We start from the raw sequence: 22,997 nt of genomic DNA on the forward strand, positions 1-22,997 counted from the left end.
GTTCAGTTGTTTCCTGTTGAAATGCCAGCAACCCCCTCACCCATTGACAGATAACAATGAAGCTGTACTCTTGGTGATGGACTGGAAGCTTCAGTTGCAAAAATAAAAATAAAAAATTGGAATAATAATAACATGATGTCATTCAGATTAGAGGGATGCATTTATCAGCATACAACAAGCACTGAAATTACCATATTTAAGTATCTAATTAATGCTTTTATAGGATTACATCTTGAAAATCTTAAAATGTCCCCTGAATCAGTTAAAGGGGTTCTCCAGGAATTAAAAAAATGAAAATACTTAGATATTAATATATTATAAATATATTCCTAAATACCTTCCATTAGTTATAATGTCTCATTTTGTATAGGTTGCAATCATTAGGAAAAATAAAATGGCCGCTGTCTTATCAGTACACACAAAACCTGTTCTAATCACACAGCAGGACAAGTTACTTCACAACACTGAGCTAAAGAGCTGCCTCATCCTCCTCTCTGCTATACTTGTCAGAGATTATAATTCTGAATACAGCCAATAAGAATTTAGCTGAATCTCTGTAGGAATGGAGTTCTTGAGGAGACATGTAGTACAGAGAGGACGTACAGGACAGACTGTGGCAGTGGAAACTGCATATAAGTGCTACTGCTCTTTACCATATCACCACCCTCCTGTCTGTACTTCATGTCTCCTCATGAACTTCATTCCTACAAAGATTCAGCTGAAGATCATATTAAACTATATTCAGGATTAGAGATGAGTGAAAAATTTTATTTGCGCCAAATCCAAATTTCCTCACGCTTCGTAGTGACAAATCAGATTTTTTCCCAAAATGGCTGCTGCACATGTGAGGACATCGAGCAAGGAACTCTGGGAAGGCGGGATCACCCATAATGCCATGCATGCAGCCAATCAGCAGCCAGCCATCCCTGTGATGTCACAGCCCTATAGAAAGCCTCAGCCATCTTGGATTCTGCCATTTTACAGTGTATTTAGTGTAGGGAGAGACGTCAGCAGGTGCTAGGGATAGTGCTAGAAAAAACGTCATTGTGCTAAACAAAAATGATTTACAAGTGCAGGGAAAGATTATTCAAGGTGTGGGAAAAGGATAGGGAGTAATCATTCCACAGCATTTATGTTGAACTGGGTTCAGTAGAGGAGGTTACAGCCTGGGTAATAGGAACAATCCTATTACACCTTGCTGCACTGACTGGGGACACAAATTGACATTTTACTGCTCTGTTATTCCAGCAAACTGTTCTTGTTATTGGGGTGTTACAGCCATTAACAGGGTTTATTACAAGGAAATATTTCTATGTCTTATTTGCCCTTGTGCGGTGAAGTTATATGTTCTAAAGCATTTTTGGCTTCTATGTTCTAAAGCCTTTTGTGGCGTGTATAAGTGAAAAAAATATATATATTTGCAGTTAAGTGGTGCAGTTTTCAGTTCTAAAGCCTTTTGTGGCGGGTATAAGTGGAAAAAGAATAATATATTAGCCGTTCAGCGGTGTAGTTAAATGTTCTAAAGCCTTTTGTGGCGTGTGCCGTATTAGTGGAAAAAGTTAAATATATTTGCCGTTCAGTGGTGCAGTTATATGTTCTAAAGCCCTTTTTTGCGTGTATTAGTGGCAAAATGAAAATATATTTGCCGTTTAGCGGTGTAGTTATATGTTCGTAAGCCCTTTTTGTCATGTAATAGTGGCAAAATGAAAATATATTTGCCGTTGAGCGGTGCAGTTATATGTTCTAAAGCTCTTTTATGCATGTACTAGTGACAAAAGAAAAATATATTTGCCTATCAGCAGTGCAGTTATATGTTCTAAAGCCCTTTTTGTGTATTAGAGTGAAAAAAGGGCTTATTAGCTGTTGTGTGGTGAAGTGAGAAAATTACAGACTTTTTTGGGGTGTTTTAATTTCCTCCCCTGTGCCAGAGTCCTAAATGTTTCTGGAGCAGGCAGAGTTCACAGCAGAGTAAGGGGCTATGGCAGCAGGGGTCACTTTGTGAGGCCTGAGCCCCAGTGTCAGCTAGCATTCGTGTCTTGACCAGCAACCCAGCGGTTCTTGAATGGTTGACTCGATCGTCAACATTGTCGCAAGTGACATCAAACTTCCCCAGCCAAGAGTCAGTGGGTTCATCAGACACAACTCTTAGTTGGCATGGCCCAGGAGCAGGCCATGTGAGCTCACCTGTCCTCAACCTGCCTCTGTCCTTTTCTGCTCCCTCAACCAGAGAAGTAATGTATGCTGTGGGCTCAGCTCCACTATACAGTGAGGACGAGCTACTAGAAGACAGTCAGCAGCTACTGCCAAGCCAAAATTTAGAGGAGACATCCGTCACTACCTCCACTAGGCGGGCAAGTAGTGATGAGGAGAGCTGATGTTGTGAGCGGTCAGGTTCCTGACCCAGAGACAGTTGAGGAGGACATCAGTGACGTGCAGACAATATTCGATGATTATGATTATGCAGCTGATCGCACTTGGGAGCTGGGTGACGAAGGGGCTTCATCATCATCGGGAGAAGAGGGTGGCTGCTTCCCCTTGAGGCAACAGTGAATCCAGCAAGTTTCTATCGTGGCCGGGAGTCAGCAGGGTGGCAGCAGTTGGAGGTCGGGAGCCAAACATGCCCGGGGTAGACCACCCGCTTTGCAGGAGCCTACCTAACCGGAAAGTAGCAGTGCACGGGTTCATTGAGGCAGCAGCGGCAGCAGTCAGTCAATGCATTGTGTTGGGGGTAAAATCACCTACTCGGCGGTGTGGCAGTTTTTTGTTAAGCCGCCGGAGGAGGTGAACATGGCCATATGTAGAATCTGTGGGCAGAAGGTGAAGCATGGCCAGGGTGCCAATGTTGGCACCAAGGCCCTGCATCAACATATGCAGCGTCACCATAATTTGGCCTGGCAGAACCGAGGCTCTGATTTGGTGGTCCAGCCTGCCGCAGCAACCGCTGCATCACTCAGTGGCATGCAGCCGATATCAGGCAGTCAAGGATCCACCACCTCAGCCAAAGGGAGCTTTCTGTCCTTCCCATCATCTGCTGGTCCTGATGCTTATGCTCCTCACCCTCCTACTCTTCGTCAGTCATTCCGTCAGCAATCGATCACCGAAGTGATTGCAAAGAGACAACAGTATGTGTGCACTTATCCAACGGCACAGAAACTGAATGTGCTCCTGTCCAAGTTGCTGGTGCTGCAGTCCCTCCCTTTCCAACTGCTGGACTCTGCACCTTTCAGAGAACTGATGGCTTGTGCCACGCTGAGGTGAAGAGTCCCAAGCCATAATTTCTTTGCCAAAAAGGCTGTACCAGTCCTGCACACACATGTAGAACTGAAGGTGGGCCAGTTCTTGAGCCTGTCAGTGTCTGCCAAAGTACATGGCAGCGCCGATGTGTGGAGCTGTAACTACTGTCAGGGACAATACATGTCCGTTACAGCCCACTGGGTGAATGTGGATCCTGCACAGCCACACCAGCAACTTGGCCAGGTGATCATGCTTCCACCTACAAGTTCTCACGCCGTTATTCCTGCGACCACCTCTGCCTCCTCATCCTCCACCGTGTCCTAAGCCTTCACTGCAGGGACAACATAGCCTGATATGCGATGTTTGTACCCATTGGAATTCCACCCTCCATATGTTGGACCGAATATACGAACAGAGAAAGGCCATAAACAATTTCTTGATGATCCAAGCGGACAGGAGTACTCCTCTGTGTAACTTCGATGTCAGCCAGTGGCAGCTCAGGTCCTTTGAGGAGGCCATGTCAGTAGCTAGGACTACAGGATGAATGATGTCATTCCACTGTTTCATGTCCTGGAACAGATGCTGGTAAATCTGGCTGTTCAGGGGACTGAAGACGTGGTGCCTAGATCTCATGGCCACATGAGCCCTGTGGGGGCTATACTGGAGGAGAAGGAAGAGAGGAGGAGGAGAAGGACATTGCTTGTGCTCCAATGTGTAGCAAAATGGCTGGTGTTTATACACAGGTGACAGGAGGGGAGGAGTAGGAGCAGCCAAATGAGCTACAGGGCGATGAGGAAGATGAGGCAGAGGACCCAGACACACCATGGCAGTATGCATTGGAGATGGAGGCAGGGAGTCACTTGCACAAACGGACAATGCATGCTTACTTGCTTGTGTAGTGACAGCTGAATTTTCATCATTCGGCAGAGGGATAACTTCTGTCTCTCCACCTTGTTGGACCCTCACTACTAGTCCAAAATGGGGGCCTTTTTTACACACGCTGAAAGGGAGGACAAACTGAACTACTATAGAGACATCCTCTGTAGTCAGTTGGCCGCTGCCTATCTGCGCCATCGTCCATCCTCTCGCAGGTTGGACTGGGGGGGCCCTCTGCATTCACTTTCCACTGCAATGGCTGCTGGGGAAAGGTGGGGTGGCAGGAGCAGTACCAGCTCCATCATCATCAGCTTTAGTTTAGAGTTGCTGATGAGCAGCTTTCTTTACCCGCCTAGTGAAGAAACTACTCAACAGCAGCAGCTAGACCTGGAGCAGGACCTTAACCAGCAGATGGTGGGATACTTGGACAGCACCCTGCCACCCCACATTGATGATCCGCTGGACTACTTGGCAGCCAAACTGGATTTGTGGCCGCAACTGGCAGAGTTTGCCCTGGAAAAGCTGTCCTACCCGGCCAGTAGGGTGGCATCAGAGCGGGTGTTTAGTGCGGCGGGGGCCATAGTTACCCCAAGAAGAACTCGCCTGTCCACCAAAAATGTGGAGAGACTGACCTTTGTCAAGATGAATCAGGCGTGTATCAGCCAGGATTTACAACCACCAATTCCTGATGCATCAGACTAAATCATCCATGGTGCCACACAAACACTTTGACAAAAGAGACCGGTTTCTTCTGGCTACTTGCCTCAGCTACTATTTTGATGCTGCCACCCGCCTGATGCCACACATCTGATGCCAAGTGCTCCTTCTTACATCCACCATCGGCAGTGGATACTGTTATTGCCACCCACTCTGTCACAGGGTCACTCTGTGGTCTCCTCTTGCTGCTGCCACCTCCACACTTTGTCACCTTGCTGCCACCTCCACTTTGTCACCTTGCAACTATGTAGCCTCCTGATGCTGTTTCCACCCTCCACACTACATCACCTTGCCACTATGTGGGCACCTCATGCTGCTGCCACCTCCATACTATGTCACCTTGCCCCTCTGTGGCCTCCTCATACTACTGCCACCTTCACAATTTATCTCCTTGCCACTCTGTGGTCTCCTCATGCTGCTGCCATTTCCACACTATGTCACATTGCCACTCTGTGGTCTCCTCATGCTGCTGCCACCTCCACAATGTAATTGTGCCACTCTGTCACCTCCTTATGCTGATTCTACCTCACCACTATGTCATTGGGCCACTCTGTCGACTTCTCATGCTGTTCCTACCCTCCCCACTTCATGACTGGGACACTATTTTGCCTTTCGGCCTGGCTGACATCATCATTTATTTGACCCTTATTCTGATCCGTCTGAAGCAAGAAAAAATTAGGTGCACAACGGATCCTGTCTGTGTAGCAGCTGTAAGGCCTGTATGGTCCCATTAGAATTGGCTTGTGATTTGGTAGCCAAAAGCAGGAGTGGCTACAAAACACAGAAGACATGCAAATATTCCATTCACGTATCATCTCTGTTTTGGATCCACTCCTGGTTTTTTTGGCATTAGTAATACTGATGGATTACTGACCAAACAATGACCGAGTGAAGGCGGATGCTCCACAGACAGGATCCGTTTTTTGGGGGTTATTGTTCTGATGGATCAGAGGAACAGCAAAATAATCAGTGATGTCAACAGAAACTTACTCCTGACACCCTCTCCACTCTGTAGGGGGGCTTTACTTGTATAAGCGTTTAATAGAGCAGGTTCTGTAGACATCTATGTGGAATCAGCTGATGATGGTGTAAAAAGAGTGTGCTTATTCTTGACTCTAACATCGACCTGTAAGGCTGAGTTCATACTTGAGTTATTTGGTCAGTTTTGGCCCCGTGACTGCCCAAATAAGTGTGCAGTGATTCTAAGAGGGATGCCTGTCATCTGCATGTCATACTGACTAACAGTATTATTTCACTACTATAGCAGACTCCCTATGCGTGTTACTGCAAGACACAGTGTTCTACACCACTATAAGTACTCTTTGCAGCCAGGCAATAGCAGTTTTTTTAAATATGATTCGCCACAAATGAATTTGTATCGAACCAAATTTTTTTAGAAAATTTGACGAACCGACCGAATTGAATTTTTTTTAAAATTCGCTCATCTCTATTCAGGATCATAATCCCTGACATGTAGAACAGAGAGGAAGATGAGGCAATTTATTATCTCAGTGTTTTGAAGTAACTTGTCCTCCTTGGTGATTAGGACATGTTTTGTGTGCACTAATAGGATGGCTGCCATTTTATTTCTCCTTATGATTGCTCCCTAGACAAAATGATCCATTATAACTAATGAAAGGTATTTATAATATATTCATTTTTAAGTATTTTCATTTTCTCAATTCCTGGAGAACCCCTTTAATGTCTACAGAATAGAAGTAAAAAATCCTGCTGTTCCTCCTTTTAAAATTTAGGGGAAAAAATCTATTCAACCAACATTAGAGAAGTATTTTTTTTTAAATGAATAAATTTAAATCCGCAGTGAATTAAACCTGAATAAAAGGTTATTAGCTTAAACTAAGCACCAAAGGCTTTTGCATTTGGAAATACTTTGGCACCTTATGATAGTTATTAGAGCTGACCTTTCTAAATAAGCAACCTAAAAAGCCTTCGACAATGGCAGAGCTCAATCAGACACAGTTTTATTATTTTAAAGAGGTAATCCCATGGTCATGTAATTAGTCAGTGTTTAGATTTTTTTTATGGACAGCAGAACATATTGTCCAGTTCATGCTGAGCTGCCAATGCGTAATTTATTACTCACTATATTAAGCATTTGTTCTTTTTTAAAAGGAAAAAAAAAACATAATTGGCCTATGTGAATTTGGGCCTGTAGGAACTTGCTGGGATCGTGGATTGTTTCAAAGAAATGTCACATAGAACATGGGAAAGGTGACTAATGAAAGAATTGAATGGCTGCAATGAGCTCACTATTTCAATGCAGACAGGAAACATGAATTATGCAAAAACTAACCACATAAATATTTTTGTCTCACCTTGTTCTAAGATGCAAGAGCATTATTAACTAGCATGGTAATTAAGAGCATGTTCATAATAACTCTGTAACAAATGCCACTGACCTTTTACTTGTAATGCCCTATATATAAAGAATACATACAGTAATGCAATGACGTGTCACTGATTAGAAAGATTCAGTTGCTTTACATTGAACATTACAAAAAAAAGCTTAACATATTGACAAATGTTCAAGGGGTTCTCCGGGAATTAGGAAAATTAACATACTTAAATATTACTTCATTATAAATATATTCCCAAATACCTTTCATTAGTTATAATGGCTTGTTTTGTCTAGGGAGCAATCATTAGGATAAATAAAATGGCCACCGTCCTATTAGTGACCACAAAACCTGTCCTAATCACGCAGGAGGACAAGTTATTTCACATCACTGAGATAAAGAGCTGCCTCATCCTCCTCTCTGCTCTCCTGGTTAGGGATTGTGATCTTGAACACAGATGATAAGAACTCTTTAGGAATGGAGTTCATGAGCAGATGTGGCTAATGAGCAGCAGCACTTGTATGCAGTCTCTATTACCACAGTCTGTCCTGTCTGTCATCTCTGAACTTCATGTCTCCTCATGAACTCCACGCCTACAGAGATTCAGCTGAAGATCTTATCAGCTGCATTCAGGATCATAATCCCTGACAAGCAGAGCAGAGAGGAGGATGAGGCAGCTCTTTATCTCAGTGTTGTAAAGTAACTTGTCCTCCTGTGTGATTAGGATAGGTTTTGTGTGTATTAATAGGATAGCGGCCATTTTATTTTTCCTAATGATTGCTCCCCAGACAAAACAAGCCATTATAACTAATGAAAGGTATTTGGGAATATATTTATAATGAAGTAATATTTAAGTATTTTCATTTTCCCGGAGTGCATCTTTAAGGACAAACCCTAATCAACAGGCCTAAAATATTTAGAAAGATTATGATATCATCAATACCTGCCCCCACTAGTGTGTTTGTCCAGTTGTCATATGTGAGTAATGAGCATCTCTGTACACTGTTGTGGAATAGGTTGGTGCTATATTAGCAATGGGAAATATATTGCATAGCATTAGTCTTACACAATGAATCCCTTCAGCACCGCTGCTGTACATGTACGACAGAAGTTCAGAGTTTAAAAATGGCACCCGCGCGCAAGCGTAGCATGTGCCATAACCACCAGATTTCTGCTGTTCTAAACAGCGGCGATCAAGGGCTAATGTCTGCAATCTGCAATAATGGCAATTGAAGACACCTAACGCCTCTGATACCATGGTCATTTGTGACCTTGGCATCTAAGGCAGTTTCAAATTCAATTCACTCCTCATAATAAAAAGAAGTAAAAAAAAAACAAAAAAAACCATCATAGACATCACTGCACCCCACCCGTACTATTAAAATATAATTGTATTTATCCCACACATCGAGCGCCATAACAGGGGAGAAAATCAAAATGGCTGATTTGACATTTTTGTCGCTTCGACTCCCCCAAATTTTTTTATAAAAAGTGATCAAAAAGTAATACACACCCTAAAATGGAATCACTGAAAATTACAGATCATTCCACAAAAAGATGAGCCCTCACACAGCTGCATAGATGTAAATTTTAAAAAAGTTATGGGGGTCAAAATATGGTGATAAAAAAGGTTTCCAAATTTTTTTTTTTTTAAGTACTAAAACACAAGAAACAAAGAGAGAAAATCTACAACGTTGGTATGTTGGTATTGCTATAATTGTAATGACAAAGAGAAGGAAGTTCACAGGTCAGTTTTACCGTATAGGGAACATCGTAAAAACAAAACCCATAAAGCTAAGGCAGATTTTAATTTTTGTTTTTAATTCTACCCCATTTGAATGTTTTTCCAGCTTCCCACTACTTCAAAGGCAATATTAAATGGCGCCAATAGAAAGTCAAACTTGTCCTGCAAGAAACAAGCCCTTATGCAGTTATGTGAATGGAAAAATAGAAAAGTTATGGTTCCTGGAAGGCTGGGAGTAAAAAAATTGAAAAGGGTTAAAAGAAAATCAATAGAAAAAGTAAAAGTTAACTGAAGTTGCAACTTCTATTTTATTTTTTAATTTTGCAATAATTCAATTAATAACCCAGCTGTTTATAGCTAAAGCAATGAGAATTAGTAACAAATGGAAAAAACATCTTATAAAAACAATCTGTCACTAGGATCTTGGACTTTTATTTGCTATAATACATGACTAGAACTGCAATGAAGGAATCCAGATCACTATATATATATATATATGTCAATCTGGACTCATGGATTACGACAGATGATAGTTCAGAAGGGCAGTGACAGATTCCCTTTATTGATTATCTCCGCTACTGGCAGGGATCCAATGGTATGGGCCTTCTGCCCACATGCTTTAACATTTTTTTTTTTTTTTACAGTACCTTTTTTTCTACTGTACATTCCTTCATTACTGCTCTCTGTGTATCAGTTGGAGAGGCAAGCTGCAGAGCAAGGATTAAGTGGACTTTCAGAGTTTAGTGCCATTTCTTCCTATTTTCTGTATTTGGCCCTGTGAGCAGCAGAATAAGGAAGAAGGTGGACAACATTCCAGCCAGTCTCGTCGCAGAGAAGATGAGTATGGCTACCTTCTTTACTGTGTGCCTGCCTGTCTCCTCCCATCTCTTATTAAAAAAGAGGAGAAGGATAGAAACATAGCCGCCAGTGCTGCCTGCTGAGCAATAAGGCTGGGTGAGATCCAAATGAAGACTCAGAAGGACAGGCAGCAAATCTCAGCAGCAGCCTGAGCTCAGCAGGCACTGTCCATCAAGGCAATTGGTTTCCATGAGTAAGGCCTCATGCACACGGCCGTGGTAACCCGGCCGGGATTCCTTCTGACAGCATGAGCGCACGGCGTCATTGGTTGCTATGACGCCGTGCGCTTCATGCCGCCGCCGCTGTACAGTGATACACTGGTATAGATCATACCAGTGTATCACTGTACAGCAGCGGCGACATGAAGCGCACGGCGTCATAGCAACCAACGACGCCGTGCGCTCCTGCTGTCAGCACGATTCCCAGCCGGGTTACCACGGAACGCTCTCGGCCGCGGAAAACGACCGTGTGCATGAGGCCTTAGTGAGAGGCAGTAGTACAGTACTACTATCACACAAGGAGGCAACATGTTAGTGTTTTTCTGTGACGTTCACAAAATTTTATCAGCGTAAGGAGGCTTATAGGCCAAACATGCTCCTCTGAAATTGTGGAAAGAAGAGATGCAAATTGAGCTCTTATGCAAATGAGCCAATCACTCTGAAACGGCTGTCTGTAGATGAGGTGCTGGATTATTTAATATCCGAGTCATGTCTCAAGGCCTTTTTAAAGGGTGGAACATTGACTTATAGGATAGCTGCCTTACATCTGGTGGCATTAGAGGCACAGCTTATTAAGAGCTCATTTGCATCCCTTCTTCCCAGAATTCCAGAAGGAGTATGTATGGCCAATAGTCTCCTCACGCTGATTAAGGCACTCTCCACAAGGAGAGATAGTACCCGCAAGATTTTTCTTCAGTATAAGGCTAGACAAGCAAACTGAATTTTTGCAGTGTATGGCCTCATGCACATGACTGTATCCATTTTTGCGGTGTGCAAAATACAGATACCGTCCATGTGCAATCCACATTTTTCATGGACCCATTGACTTCAGTGGTGCCATGGACCACATTTTGAAGACCAGAATAGAACATCTAATATACAGTATAAAGCAGAGTGTATGTGTGTGTGTATGTCCGCTAAAGGAATCTGCACCGTTGCATTTACAATCACAGAATTTGGCACACAGGTACATCAGGTGTCCGGGAAGGTTTTAGAACAGGTCTCAGCAATCTAGGACATACCGTTCCTGAGATATTCCCAAAAAATGCATTAGCCAATAGAAGCTTGGTCACATGATCCTTAATAGCCAATAGAAGCTCTCAGGTACTTCAGCCTCCACATACAGTTTAACTCCAGGTTTCCATAACAACCCAACCATTTTTCTTCACTGGTATAGATGAGCTTTAAAGGAAATCTGTCACCAGGATAATCCCTATTGAAGTAAAGCCATGGCCTAATAGCACTTAGTACCTTATTTTAAGATGTGCCTTCATTCCAGCAATAGGTGTTTTATCCTCTGTAAATCCAGTTTACTTGAAATGCAAATGAGCCAGTAAGGTGCCCAAAGGGGCATCACTCTTTCAGGAAGAAGCCCAGACACGCCCCCTGCCACAATGTGTCCACCCTCAAAAGACTTAAAACCCTGCCCCCAGGTCTGCCAAGCCACGTCCATGATCCGGTTAGGACACGCCACCTCCCACTCCTGAGCTGACAGGGATTGAAAAAAATGAAGGTAAAAACTTCTGTCAGCTGCAGGGGTGGGAGGAAGGGTGACTTTCTCCCTGCAGCTCACACTCAGACAGCACAGTGCTGCTGTCTTAGAGTGAGCTGTTCAAAAGGACATGCCCCTGATTCAGTTAGGCTACGCCCCCTCCCACTCCTCAGCCGACAGATTGAAAAAATGAAGTTAAAAATCAACTTCTAGGTCCCGCTAAGCCACGCCCAGATCTGGTTAAGCCACGCCCATCCCACTCCTGAGCCGACGCAGATTGAAAAAATGAAGGTAAAAATCAACTTCTGTCAGCTGCAGGGGTCGGAGGGAGGGTGACTTTATCTCTGCAGATCACACTCAGACAGCACAGTGCTGCTGTCTTAGAGTGAGCTGTAGAGATGTCCCGGTCCGCCCCCTATACGTCATCATTGAGCAAACTTTGACCCTGTACCTCACAGTCAGCAGACATATTCCAGCCAATCAGCAGCATACCCTCCCTCCCAGACCCTCCCACCTCCTGGACAGCATCCATTTTAGATTCATTCGGAAGCTGCATTCTTAGTGAGAGGAGGGACAGTGCAGCTGCTGCTGATTTAATAGGGAAATCGATAGTTAGGCCAGTGTATTCAGTGTCCACTACAGTCCTGAAACACTCATCTGATCTACTGTAAGGACAGCGTCCTGACAGCACCCCAAAAAGCCCTTTTTAGGGCTAGAACATCAGTCTTCTTTTTTTTTTTTTTTTTTCTCTGTAATCTAACTGCAGTTGCCTGCCAGCATGTGTGTCAGGCACACAGCGTATACTGTGCCCACTTGCCCAGTGCCACCACTGGTGTCTGGTGTCACAGACTCACAGTAGCTTGCATTTAAAAAAAACAACAACTTTTTTGACTGTAATATAATTACAGTTATTTGCCTGCAAGCGTGTGTGTTAGGCCTACAGTGTGTACTGTGCCAACTACTGCCAGTGCACAGTGCCACCACTCATATCTGGTGTCACAGTAGCTTGCACGCATAGTACAACTAATAAAAAAAAAATGACAGGCAGAGGCAGGCCACCCCACAGGGGCCATCGTGGTCGTGGTGCTGTGATTCCCTTTGGCCCTAGAATAATGCCCAGTGTTCAGAGGCCACGTACCCTGAACTCGAAAAGGTCTGAGGACATAGTTGACTGGCTAACACAGGACACCCAATCTTCTACAGCTTCCGCTAGGAACCTTGACGCACCATCCTCCTCCAGCTCAGCTTCGGGCACCTCTCAAGTTAGCACTCGCCCGCCTGCCGCCACCACCAACACTAGCACCATAGCTGCTTCACTTCATCTGTCAGAGGAGTTATTTACACACCAGTTGGAAGAAATGAGTGATGCGCAACCATTATTGCCAGAGGATGTAGATAACAGGGATATGTCTCAGTCAGGCAGCATTACACACATGGACGTATGGTGGTATGATGATGATGTTGTACCCGCTGCTGCTTCCTTTGCTGAGTTGTCAGATACAAGTGAAGTTAATGATGACTATGTGTCCGTGGATGTCATGTGGGTGCCCGCTCGAAGAGAAGAAGAACAAGGGGATAGTTCAGATGGGGAGACAGAGAGGAGGAGGAGACGAGTCGGAAGCAGGGGGAGGTCGTCGCAAGGAGCTAGTGGCACAGTTAGACAGCATGCATCGGCACTCGGGGTCAGCCAGACAGCACGCCAATCAACGCATGCTGTTGCCACCACCAGGATGCCGCCATTGCAAAGCTCAGCAGTGTGGCATTTTTTTTGTGTGTCTGCCACTGACAACAGCGATGCCATTTGCAACCTGTGCCAAAAGAAACTGAGTCGTGGGAAGTCCAACACCCACCTAGGTACAACTGCTTTGCGAAGGCACATGATCTCAAACGCCTATGGGATCAACACATGAGTACAAGCAGCACACAAACTCAAAGCCGCCATCCTCCTCCTGGTCCAGCATCTTCAGCCACATCAACCACTGCTGTCCTCCTTGCCCCCTCTCAATCATCCGCCACTCCGCCTCTCGCCTACAGCAGTTCCTGCTCATCTGCCCACAGTCAGGTGTCTGTCAAGGAAATGTTTGAGCGTAAGAAGCCAATGTCACAGAATCACACCCTTGCCCAGCGTCTAACAGCTGGCTTGTCGGAACTCTTAGCCTGCCAGCTTTTACCATAGAAGCTGGTGGAATCTGAGGCCTTCAAAAAATTTGTAGCTATTGGGACACCGCAGTGGAAGGTACCTGGCTGAAATTTCTTTTCACAAAAGGCAATCCCCAACCTGTACTCTATTGTGGAAAAGGAAGTCATGGCATGTTTGGCACACAGTGTTAGGGCAAGGGTCCATCTGACCACTGATGCCTGTTCTGCAAAGCACGGTCAGGGCAGGTATATCACGTACACTGCGCATTGGGTAAACCTGCTGACGGCTGCCAAGCATGGAATGCGTGGCTCTGCAGAGGAGTTGGTGACACCGCCACGACTTGCAGGCAGGCCTGCTGCCACCTCCTCTACTCCTCCTACTCCATCCTCTTCGCTAACCTCCTCGGCTGAGTCCTCTTCTGCTGCTGCGTCTTGCTTCACATCAACTGCACCCCCCCCCAGCTCCCCAGGGGCTATTCCACATCCCGGATACGACAGTGTCACGCCGTCTTGGGGTTTACTTGCCTGAAAGCAGAGAGTCAAACCAGACCAGCACTCCTGTCCGCCCTGAACGCACAGGTGGATCAGTGGCTGACTCCGCACCAACTGGAGATCGGCAAAGTGGTGTGTGACAACGGAAGCAATTTGTTGGCGGCATTGAATTTGGGCAAGTTGACACATGTGCCGTGCATGGTACATGTGTTGAATCTGATCATACAACGCTTTGTGAATAAGTACCCAGGCTTACAGGACGTCCTCAAGCAGGCCAGGAAGGTGTGTGGCCATTTCAGGCGTTCCTACACGGCCATAGCGCACTTTTCCGATATTCAGAGGCGAAACAACATGCCAGTGCGACAGCCCGACACATTGGAATTCAACACTTCTAATGTTCGACCGCCTGCTCTAACAAGAAAAAGCCGTCAACGAGTATTTGTATGACCGGGGTGCTAGGACAGCATCTGCGGAGCTGGGTATTTTTTTGCCACGTTACTGGACGCTCATGCGCAATGCCTGTAGGCTCATGCGTCCTAGTCAGTCGCACCGAAGGCACCATCAGCGACATCATACCATTTGTTTTCTTCCTGGAGCGTGCCCTGAAAAGAGTGCTGGATCAGGCCGTAGATGAGCATGAAGAGGAAGAGTTGTGGTCACCATCACCACCAGAAACAGCCTTATCAGCATCGCTTGCTGGACCTGCGTCAACGCTGGAAGAGGAGTCTGAGGAAGAGGAGTCAGAGGAGGAATGTGGCTTTGAGGAGGAGGAAGACCAACCACAGCAGGCATCCCAGGGTGCTCGTTGTCACCTATCTGGTACCCGTGGTGTTGTACGTGGCTGGTGGGAAGAACATACCTTCAGTGAGATCAGTGAGGACGAGGAACGGGACATGAGTAGCTCGGCATCCAACCTTGTGCAAATGGGGTCTTTCATGCTGTCGTGCCTGTTGAGGGACCCTCGTATAAAAAGGCTGAAGGAGAACGACCTGTACTGGGTGGCCACTCTACTAGACCCCCGGTATAAGCAGAAAGTGCCTGAAATGTTACAGAATTACCGCAAGTCGGAAAGGATGCAGCAGTTCCAAAACAATTTAAAAAGTATGCTTTACACAGCGTATAAGGGTGATGTCACAGCACAACGGGAATCTAACAGGGGAAGAGGTGAAAGTAATCCTCCTCCTACCACGACCATGCCGGCAAGGACAGGACGCTTTACAGACGTGTTGTTGATGGAGGACATGCAGAGCTTTTTAAGTCCTATACATCGCCACAGCCCTTCGGGATCCACCCTCAGATAACGACTCGACCGACAGGTAGCAGACTACCTCGCCTTAACTGCAGATATCGACACTCTGAGGAGCGATGAACCCCTTGACTACTGGGTGTGCAAGCTTGACCTGTGGCCTGAGCTATCCCAATTTGCGATAGAACTTCTGGCCTGCCCCGCTTCAAGTGTCCTGTCAGAAAGCACCTTCAGCGCAGCAGGAGGTATTGTAAGTGAGAAGAGAAGTCGCCTAGGTCAAAAAAGTGTTGATTACCTCACCTTTATTAAGATGAATGAGGCATGGATCCTGAAGAGACTGACAGTGGGGGATGCATTTGACAAAAAAAGGCCTGATAAGATGCCTTGGGCTAAAAATGGTCCACACGCTGCTGTATTTAATCTCTGCATGCCAGATGACTTGCGTGACTTCTCCGCCACCAACTAGGGTTCAAGCCGCAATGTTTTAGTGCACTTTCTGACTGGAAAACATTAATCTTTCTAGCAGCGGCTGCAACAATACCTAATTTTTCAGGCATGTGCACATGCCTAATTTTTCTGGCCTCTGGTGCTGCACTGTGGCTGCAAAAACAAAACAAAAAAAAAGGCACATACATGTGTCAATTCCCCTTCGTGATCGTTACCTTGTTGTGTTGAAGGGGCTTGCGTATCACAATGAAGCGATCACCTCTATGAGTGTGTTGGCAATGGCAATGTTGGCACACCCCAGATGAGATAAGATCGTTGCTTCATTGTGAACAGACCAAAAGCGATCGGCTGGATAATTTTGCATAGAAAAAACATTAATTTTCTTTGTGATCATCTAAGGTGATCATTAAAGCCTACTAGGCCAACAATGGGCCCACACTGCAGAATCATTGTTTTCTGGGTTACTTAACTGTCACTGAACTACCTCAGCACGACCATAGGCTTTAAAAACCACCATCGCCTGCAATCTGCCAAACGTGCACACGAGCACAGTCATCACTACACCAAGATTGACGCATAGAGGAATAAAATTTATGTCATGAGTGTGTCAACTATTGACAACTCTTTGCGGTTGTCTAAACTCTATTCCATACATGTCCCCTGATGAAGGACGTAACAGGGATTAAACTGATAGGAATAGTACTACTTAACCTACCACTCATATCTGGTAGCACAGTACAGGGTGGGCCATTTATATGGATACACCTTAATAAAATGGGAATGGTTGGTGATCTTAACTTCCTGTTTGTGGCACATTAGTATATGTGAGGGGGGAAACTTTTCAAGATGGGTGGTGACCATGGCGGCCATTTTGAAGTCGGACATTTTGAATCCAACTTTAGTTTTTTCAATAGGAAGAGGGTCATTTGACACATCAAACTTATTGGGAATTTCACAAGAAAAACAATGGTGTGCTTGGTTTTAACGTAACTTTATTCTTTCATGAGTTATTTACAAGTTTATGACCACTTATAAAATGTGTTCAATGTGCTGCCCATTGTGTTGGATTGTCAATGCAACCCTTTTCTCCCACTCTTCACACACTGATAGCAACACCGCAGGAGAAATGCTAGCACAGGCTTCCAGTATCCGTAGTTTCAGGTGCTGCACATCTCGTATCATCTGAAGGCAATCGTCTATGCTGTGAAGATACGAGATGTGCAGCACCTGAAACTACGGATACTGGAAGCCTGTGCTAGCATTTCTCCTGCGGTGTTGCTATCAGTGTGTGAAGAGTGGGAGAAGAAGGTTGCATTGACAATCCAACACAATGGGCAGCACATTGAACACATTTTATAAGTGGTCATAAACTTGTAAATAACTCATGAAATAATAAAGTTACGTTAAAACCAAGCACACCGTTGTTTTTCTTGTGAAATTCCCAATAAGTTTGATGTGTCAAATGACCCTCTTCCTATTGAAAAAACAAAAGTTGGATTCAAAATGTCCGACTTCAAAATGGCCGTCATGGTCACCACCCATCTTGAAAAGTTTCCACCCTCACATATACTAATGTGCCACAAACAGGAAGTTAATATCACCAACCATTCCCATTTTATTAAGGTGTATCCATATAAATGGCCCACCCTGTAAATTGCACGGCGCACACACAGTGCCCCAAATTGGAAGTAAGAGGACCGACCAAGCATCTTTTTCCATCTCCCGGTTCCTAAAATCTATTCCATACACCGGCCCCTGATAGGGGACGTAACAGGGATTAAACTGATAGGAATAGTACTACCTAACATACCACTCATATTGGGAGTGCATAGTACATTGCACGGCGCACGCGCAGTGCCCCAAATTGGAAGTAAGAGGACCGACCAAGCATCTTTTTCCATCTCCCGGTTCCTAAAATTTATTCCATACACCGGCCCCTGATAGGGGACGTAACAGGGATTAAACTGATAGGAATAGTACTACCTAACATACCACTCATAATGGGCACGCATAGTACATTGCACGGCGCACGCGCCGTGCCCCAAATTGGAAGTAAGAGGACCAACTAAGCATCTTTTTCAATCTCCCGGTTCCTAAAATCTATTCCATACACCACACCGGACCCTGATAGGGGACAAAACAGAGATTAAACTGGTAAGAACAGATTTTTTTTATAAAAAAAAAATGAGGACAGCCTCTGCGGAGCTGGGTATTTTTTGGGCGCGTTACTGAACGCTCATGCACAATGGCTGTAGGCTCATGCGTCCTTTTGCGGAGGTGACAAACCTAGTCAGTCAAACCCAAGGCAACATCATCGACCTCATCCCATATGTGTTTTTTCTGGAGCGTGCCCTGCAAAGAGTGCTGGATCAGGCTGTAGATGAGCATGAAGAGGAAGAGTTGTGGTCACCATCACCACCAGAAGGAGCCTTGTCGTCGTTGATTGCTGGACCTGCGGCAACGCAGAGAGAGGAGTCTGAAGAAGAGGAGTCAGAGGAGGAAGGTGGCTTTTAGGAGGTGGAAGACCAACCACAGCAGGTGTCCCAGGGGGCTTGTTGTCACCTTTCGGGGACCCTTGGTGTTGTACGTGGCTGGGTGGAGGAAGAGACCTTCAATGACGTCAGTGAGGACAAGGAACGGACATGGCTAGCTTGGTATCCAACCTTGTGCAAATGGACTGTTTGCGGTTGTTTGCGGTTGTTTGCGGTGTGTTAAATGGGGAGTTTGATCTGTCAATGTGAAGCGGGCATAACCCTTACACTACCTGATTGATACAACATCATACCTGATGTTTTAAAGCACGTTATTCCAAACAATTTAGGAATGTTAGGTGATTTATGCCCTTTACGGATTAAAACCCGACTCTGCGTCAACTACGTTATTTTCCATGGGAGTTTTGCCATGGATCCCCCTCCGGCATGCCACATCACTGTCCAGGGGGTAGTATGCTCTGAAAGTCACTGTTAAAGGGAAAGGCTGCTGTAAAAGTCAAAATTAAAGGGGTGGGCTGCTGTGGAGGTCCACTTTTAACCTCTTCAGGACACAGGGCGTACAGGTAGGCCCTTATGTCCTGGTACTTAAGGACACAGGGCGTACATGTACGCCCTGTGTATTTCTGATCACCGCCGCGCGGTGGGCGGTGATCGGAAGCCGGTGCCTGCTCAAATTATTGAGCAGTCACCTCGGCTAAATGCCCGGGGGGTCCCGTGACCCCCCCATGTCGGCGATCACCGCAAACCGCAGGTCAATTGCGGCTTTTACATTTTGTGGTGGCGGGGGCGGTGCCATCGGGTCCCCATGCGGCTGTAGGGGGGACCCGATGGCATGGAAGGCATCGCGATGTCTAAGGAAGGCATCGCGCTGCCTTCCGGTGATGAGCCTGTGAGATCCAGCCCCCTGGACACACAGTATTACTCATACAGATAATGCATTCCAATACAGAAGTATTGGAATGCATTGTAAAGGAATATACCCCCAAAAGTTCAAGTCCCAAAGTGGAACAAAAAATTAAGTGAAATTTTTTTTTTAAAGTTTCAAGTAAATATAAACAAAAACGTCATTTTCCCCAAATAAAGGTAAAAAAAATTGGTAAAAAATAGGGGGGAAAAAAAAGTATACATATTAGGTATCGCCCCGTCCGTATCAACCGACTCTATAAACATATCACATGACCTAACCCGGAAAAAATAACCCAGAAAAAATAAAAAATAAAAACTGTGCTAAATAAACCATCCCGCAAAAAATGAGCCCCTATCTGAGAACATCTTTTTTTTTGTTTTACAGAAGCTGTTATTGTGTAAAACTTACATAAATAAAAAAAAGTATACATATTAGGTATCGCCGCGTCCGTATCGACCAGCTCTATAAAAATATCACATGACCTAACCCCTCAGATGAACACCGTAAACTATTTAAAATAAAAACTGTGCTAAATAAACAATTTTTTTTGTCACCTTACATCACAAAAAGTGTAATAGCAAGCGATCAAAAAGTCACACGCACCCCAAAATAGTGGCAATAAAACCGTCATCTCATCCCGCAAAAATAATACCCTACCCAAGGTAATCGCCCAAAAACTGAAAAAATTATGGCTCTCAGACTATTGAAACACTAAAACATGATTTTTTTTGCTTCAAAAATTAAATAATTGTGTAAAACTTACATAAATAAAAAAATACATATTAGGTATTGCCGCGTCCGTGACAACCTGGTCTATAAAAATACCACATGATCTAACCTGTCAGATGAATGTTTTAAATAACAAAAAATAAAAACGGTGCCAAAACAGCTATTTCTTGTTATCTTGCCGCACAAAAAGTGTAATATAGAGCAACAAAAAATCATATGTATCCTAAACTAGTACCAACAAAACTTTCACCCTATCCCGTAGTTTCTAAAATGGGGTCACTTTTTTTTTGAGTTTCCACTCTAGGGTGCATCAGGGGGGCTTCAAATGGGACATGGTGTGAAAAAAAAACGTCCAGCAAAATCTGCCTTCCAAAAACCATATGGCATTCCTTTCCTTCTGCGCCCTGCCGTGTGCCCTTACAGCAGTTTACGACCACATATGGGTTGTTTCTGTAAACTACAGAATCAGGGCCATAAATATTTAGTTTTGTTTGGCTGTTATTTCTTGCTTTGTTACTGGAAACAATTGATTGAAATGGAAAATTTGCTCAAAAATTGAAATTCTGAAATTTCATCACCATTTGCCAATAACTCTTGTGGAACACCTAAAGGGTTAACGACATTTGTAAAAATCAGTTTTGAATACCTTTAGGGATGTAGTTTCTTAGATGGGGTACATTTATGGAGTTTCTACTCTAGGGTTGCATCAGGGGGGCTTTAAATGGTACATGGTGTAAAAAAAAAAGAGTCCTGCAAAATTTGCCTTCCAAAAACCGTATGGCATTCATTTCCTTCTGCGCCCTACCGTGTGCCCGTACAGTAGTTTACGAGCACATATGGGGTGTTTCTGTAAACTACAGAATAAGGGCCATAAATATTGAGTTTGGTTTGGCTGTTAACCCTTGCTTTGTAACTGAAAAAAAATTATTAAAATGGAAAATCTGCCAAAAAAGTGAAATTTTGAAATTGTATCTCTATTTTCCATTAATTCTTGTGGAACACCTAAAGGGTTAACAAAGTTTGTAAAATCAGTTTTGAATACCTTCAGGGGTGTAGTTTCTAGAATGGGGTAATTTTCGGGTGGTTTCTATTATGTAAGCCTCGCAAAGTGACTTCAGACCTGAACTGGTCCCTAAAAATTGGGTTTTTGAAAATTTCTGAAAAATTTCAAGATTTGCTTCTAAGGCTCCATTCACACGTCCGCAATATGTTTTGCGGATACACGGAGACACGGATCCGCAAAACACGGAAAGCGGCAATGTGTGTTCCGCATTTTGCGGACCGCACATTGCCGACATAATAGAATATGCCTGTTCTTGTCCGCAATTGCGGACAAGAATAGGACATGTTCTATTTTTTTGCGGAAACGGAAGCACAGATGCGGAAGTGCGGATCCGCAAATGTGGATGCGGACAGCACATTCTGTCCCCATAGAGAATGAATGGGTCCGCACCCTTTCCGCAAAATTGCGGAAAGGATGCGGACACATTTTGCGGACGTGTGAATGGAGCCTAAACTTCTAAGCCTTGTAACATCCCCAAAAAATAAAATATCATTCCCAAAATGATCCAAACATGAAATAGACATATGGGGAATGTAAAGTAATAACTATTTTTGGAGGTATTACTATGTATTATAGAAGTAGAGAAATTGAAACTTGGAAATTTACAATTTTTTACAAATTTTTTCTAAATTTGGTATTTTTTTTATAAATAAAAATGTTTTTTTTTTTATTTCATTTTACCAGTGTCATGAAGTACAATATGTGACAAAAAAAACAATCTCAGAATGGCCTGGATAAGTCACAGCGTTTTAAAGTTATCACCACTTAAAGTAACACTGGTCAGATTTTCAAAAAATGGCCTTGTCCTTAAGGTGAAATAAGGCTGTGTCCTTAAGGAGTTAAGGGACGAGGCACTGTGGGGGGTCTGTATTAAAGGGTTGGGTGCTGTAGATGTCACTGTTATAGTGGTTAGTAACATAGTAGTAACATAGTACATAAGGCCGAAAAAAGACATTTGTCCATCCAGTTCGGCCTGTCATCCTACAAGTTGATCCAGAGGAAGGCAAAAAAAAAACCCTGTGAGGTAGAAGCCAATTTTCCTCACTTTAGGGGAATAAAAAATTCCTTCCCGACTCCAATCAGGCAATCAGAATAACTCCCTGGATCAACGACCCCTCTCTAGTAGCTATAGCCTGTAATATTATTACACTCCAGAAATACATCCAGGCCCCTCTTGTTGATATCTTTTAACGACACACACAAATATTAAGGCTAGGTCTACACAACGACATTTGTCGCACCAATGTCGCACGACAATTTTTATAATGGCAGTCTATGGTGTCGCACTGCAACATGCAACATGCTGCGACTGCGACGCGACAGTCACAGAAAATCCATTAGAGATGGATTTTTCTGCGACTGTCTCGTCGCAGTCGCAACATGTCGCATGTTGCAGTGTGACACCATAGACTGCCATTATAAAAATTGTTGCGCAACATTGGTGCAAAAAAAATTTGCGCGACAAATGATGCAGTGTGGTTCTGCCCTATCTGTCGCGCGACAAATGACGTCGTGTAGGCCTAGCCAGAATGAAATAGATTAAATATACCCGAGCGAAGCTGGGTCCTTCTGCTAGTGTTCTATAATTTGCAGAACAGACATATGGATACAGACAGCACAGGGATGACCTTTTGTGTGATAACAACAAAGTTTGAGCAAACTAAATGTAAAATTCAGGTGGTAATTATAAGTAAGTCTATACCTGTTCTGTATAAACGGTGGGTGGATTTTCATTCATTTAGGCCTCATGCACACGGCCGTGTTCCGCGGCCAAGAGCGGTCCGTGGTAACCCGGCTGGGATTCCTTCTGACACCAGGAGCGCACGGCGTCATTGGCTGCTATGACGCCATGCGCTTCATGCCGCCGCTGCTGTACAGTGATACACTGTACAGCAGTGGCAGCATGAAGCGCATGGCGGCATAGCAGCCAATGACGCCGTGCGCTCCTGGTGTCAGAAGCAATCCCAGCCGGGTTACCGCGGACCG

General features: G+C 44.5%; 1 protein-coding gene across 2 annotated transcripts in view; it reads left to right on the top strand.

Moving 5' to 3' along the window:
* The window catches only part of NAALADL2 (N-acetylated alpha-linked acidic dipeptidase like 2), a 1,363,601-nt gene that overhangs the window by 1,047,761 nt on the left and 292,843 nt on the right, over window positions 1-22,997 (top strand). The window lies entirely within an intron of this gene.

This window comes from Bufo bufo, chromosome 4, assembly GCF_905171765.1.
Source record: "Bufo bufo chromosome 4, aBufBuf1.1, whole genome shotgun sequence".
NCBI lineage: Eukaryota > Metazoa > Chordata > Amphibia > Anura > Bufonidae > Bufo > Bufo bufo.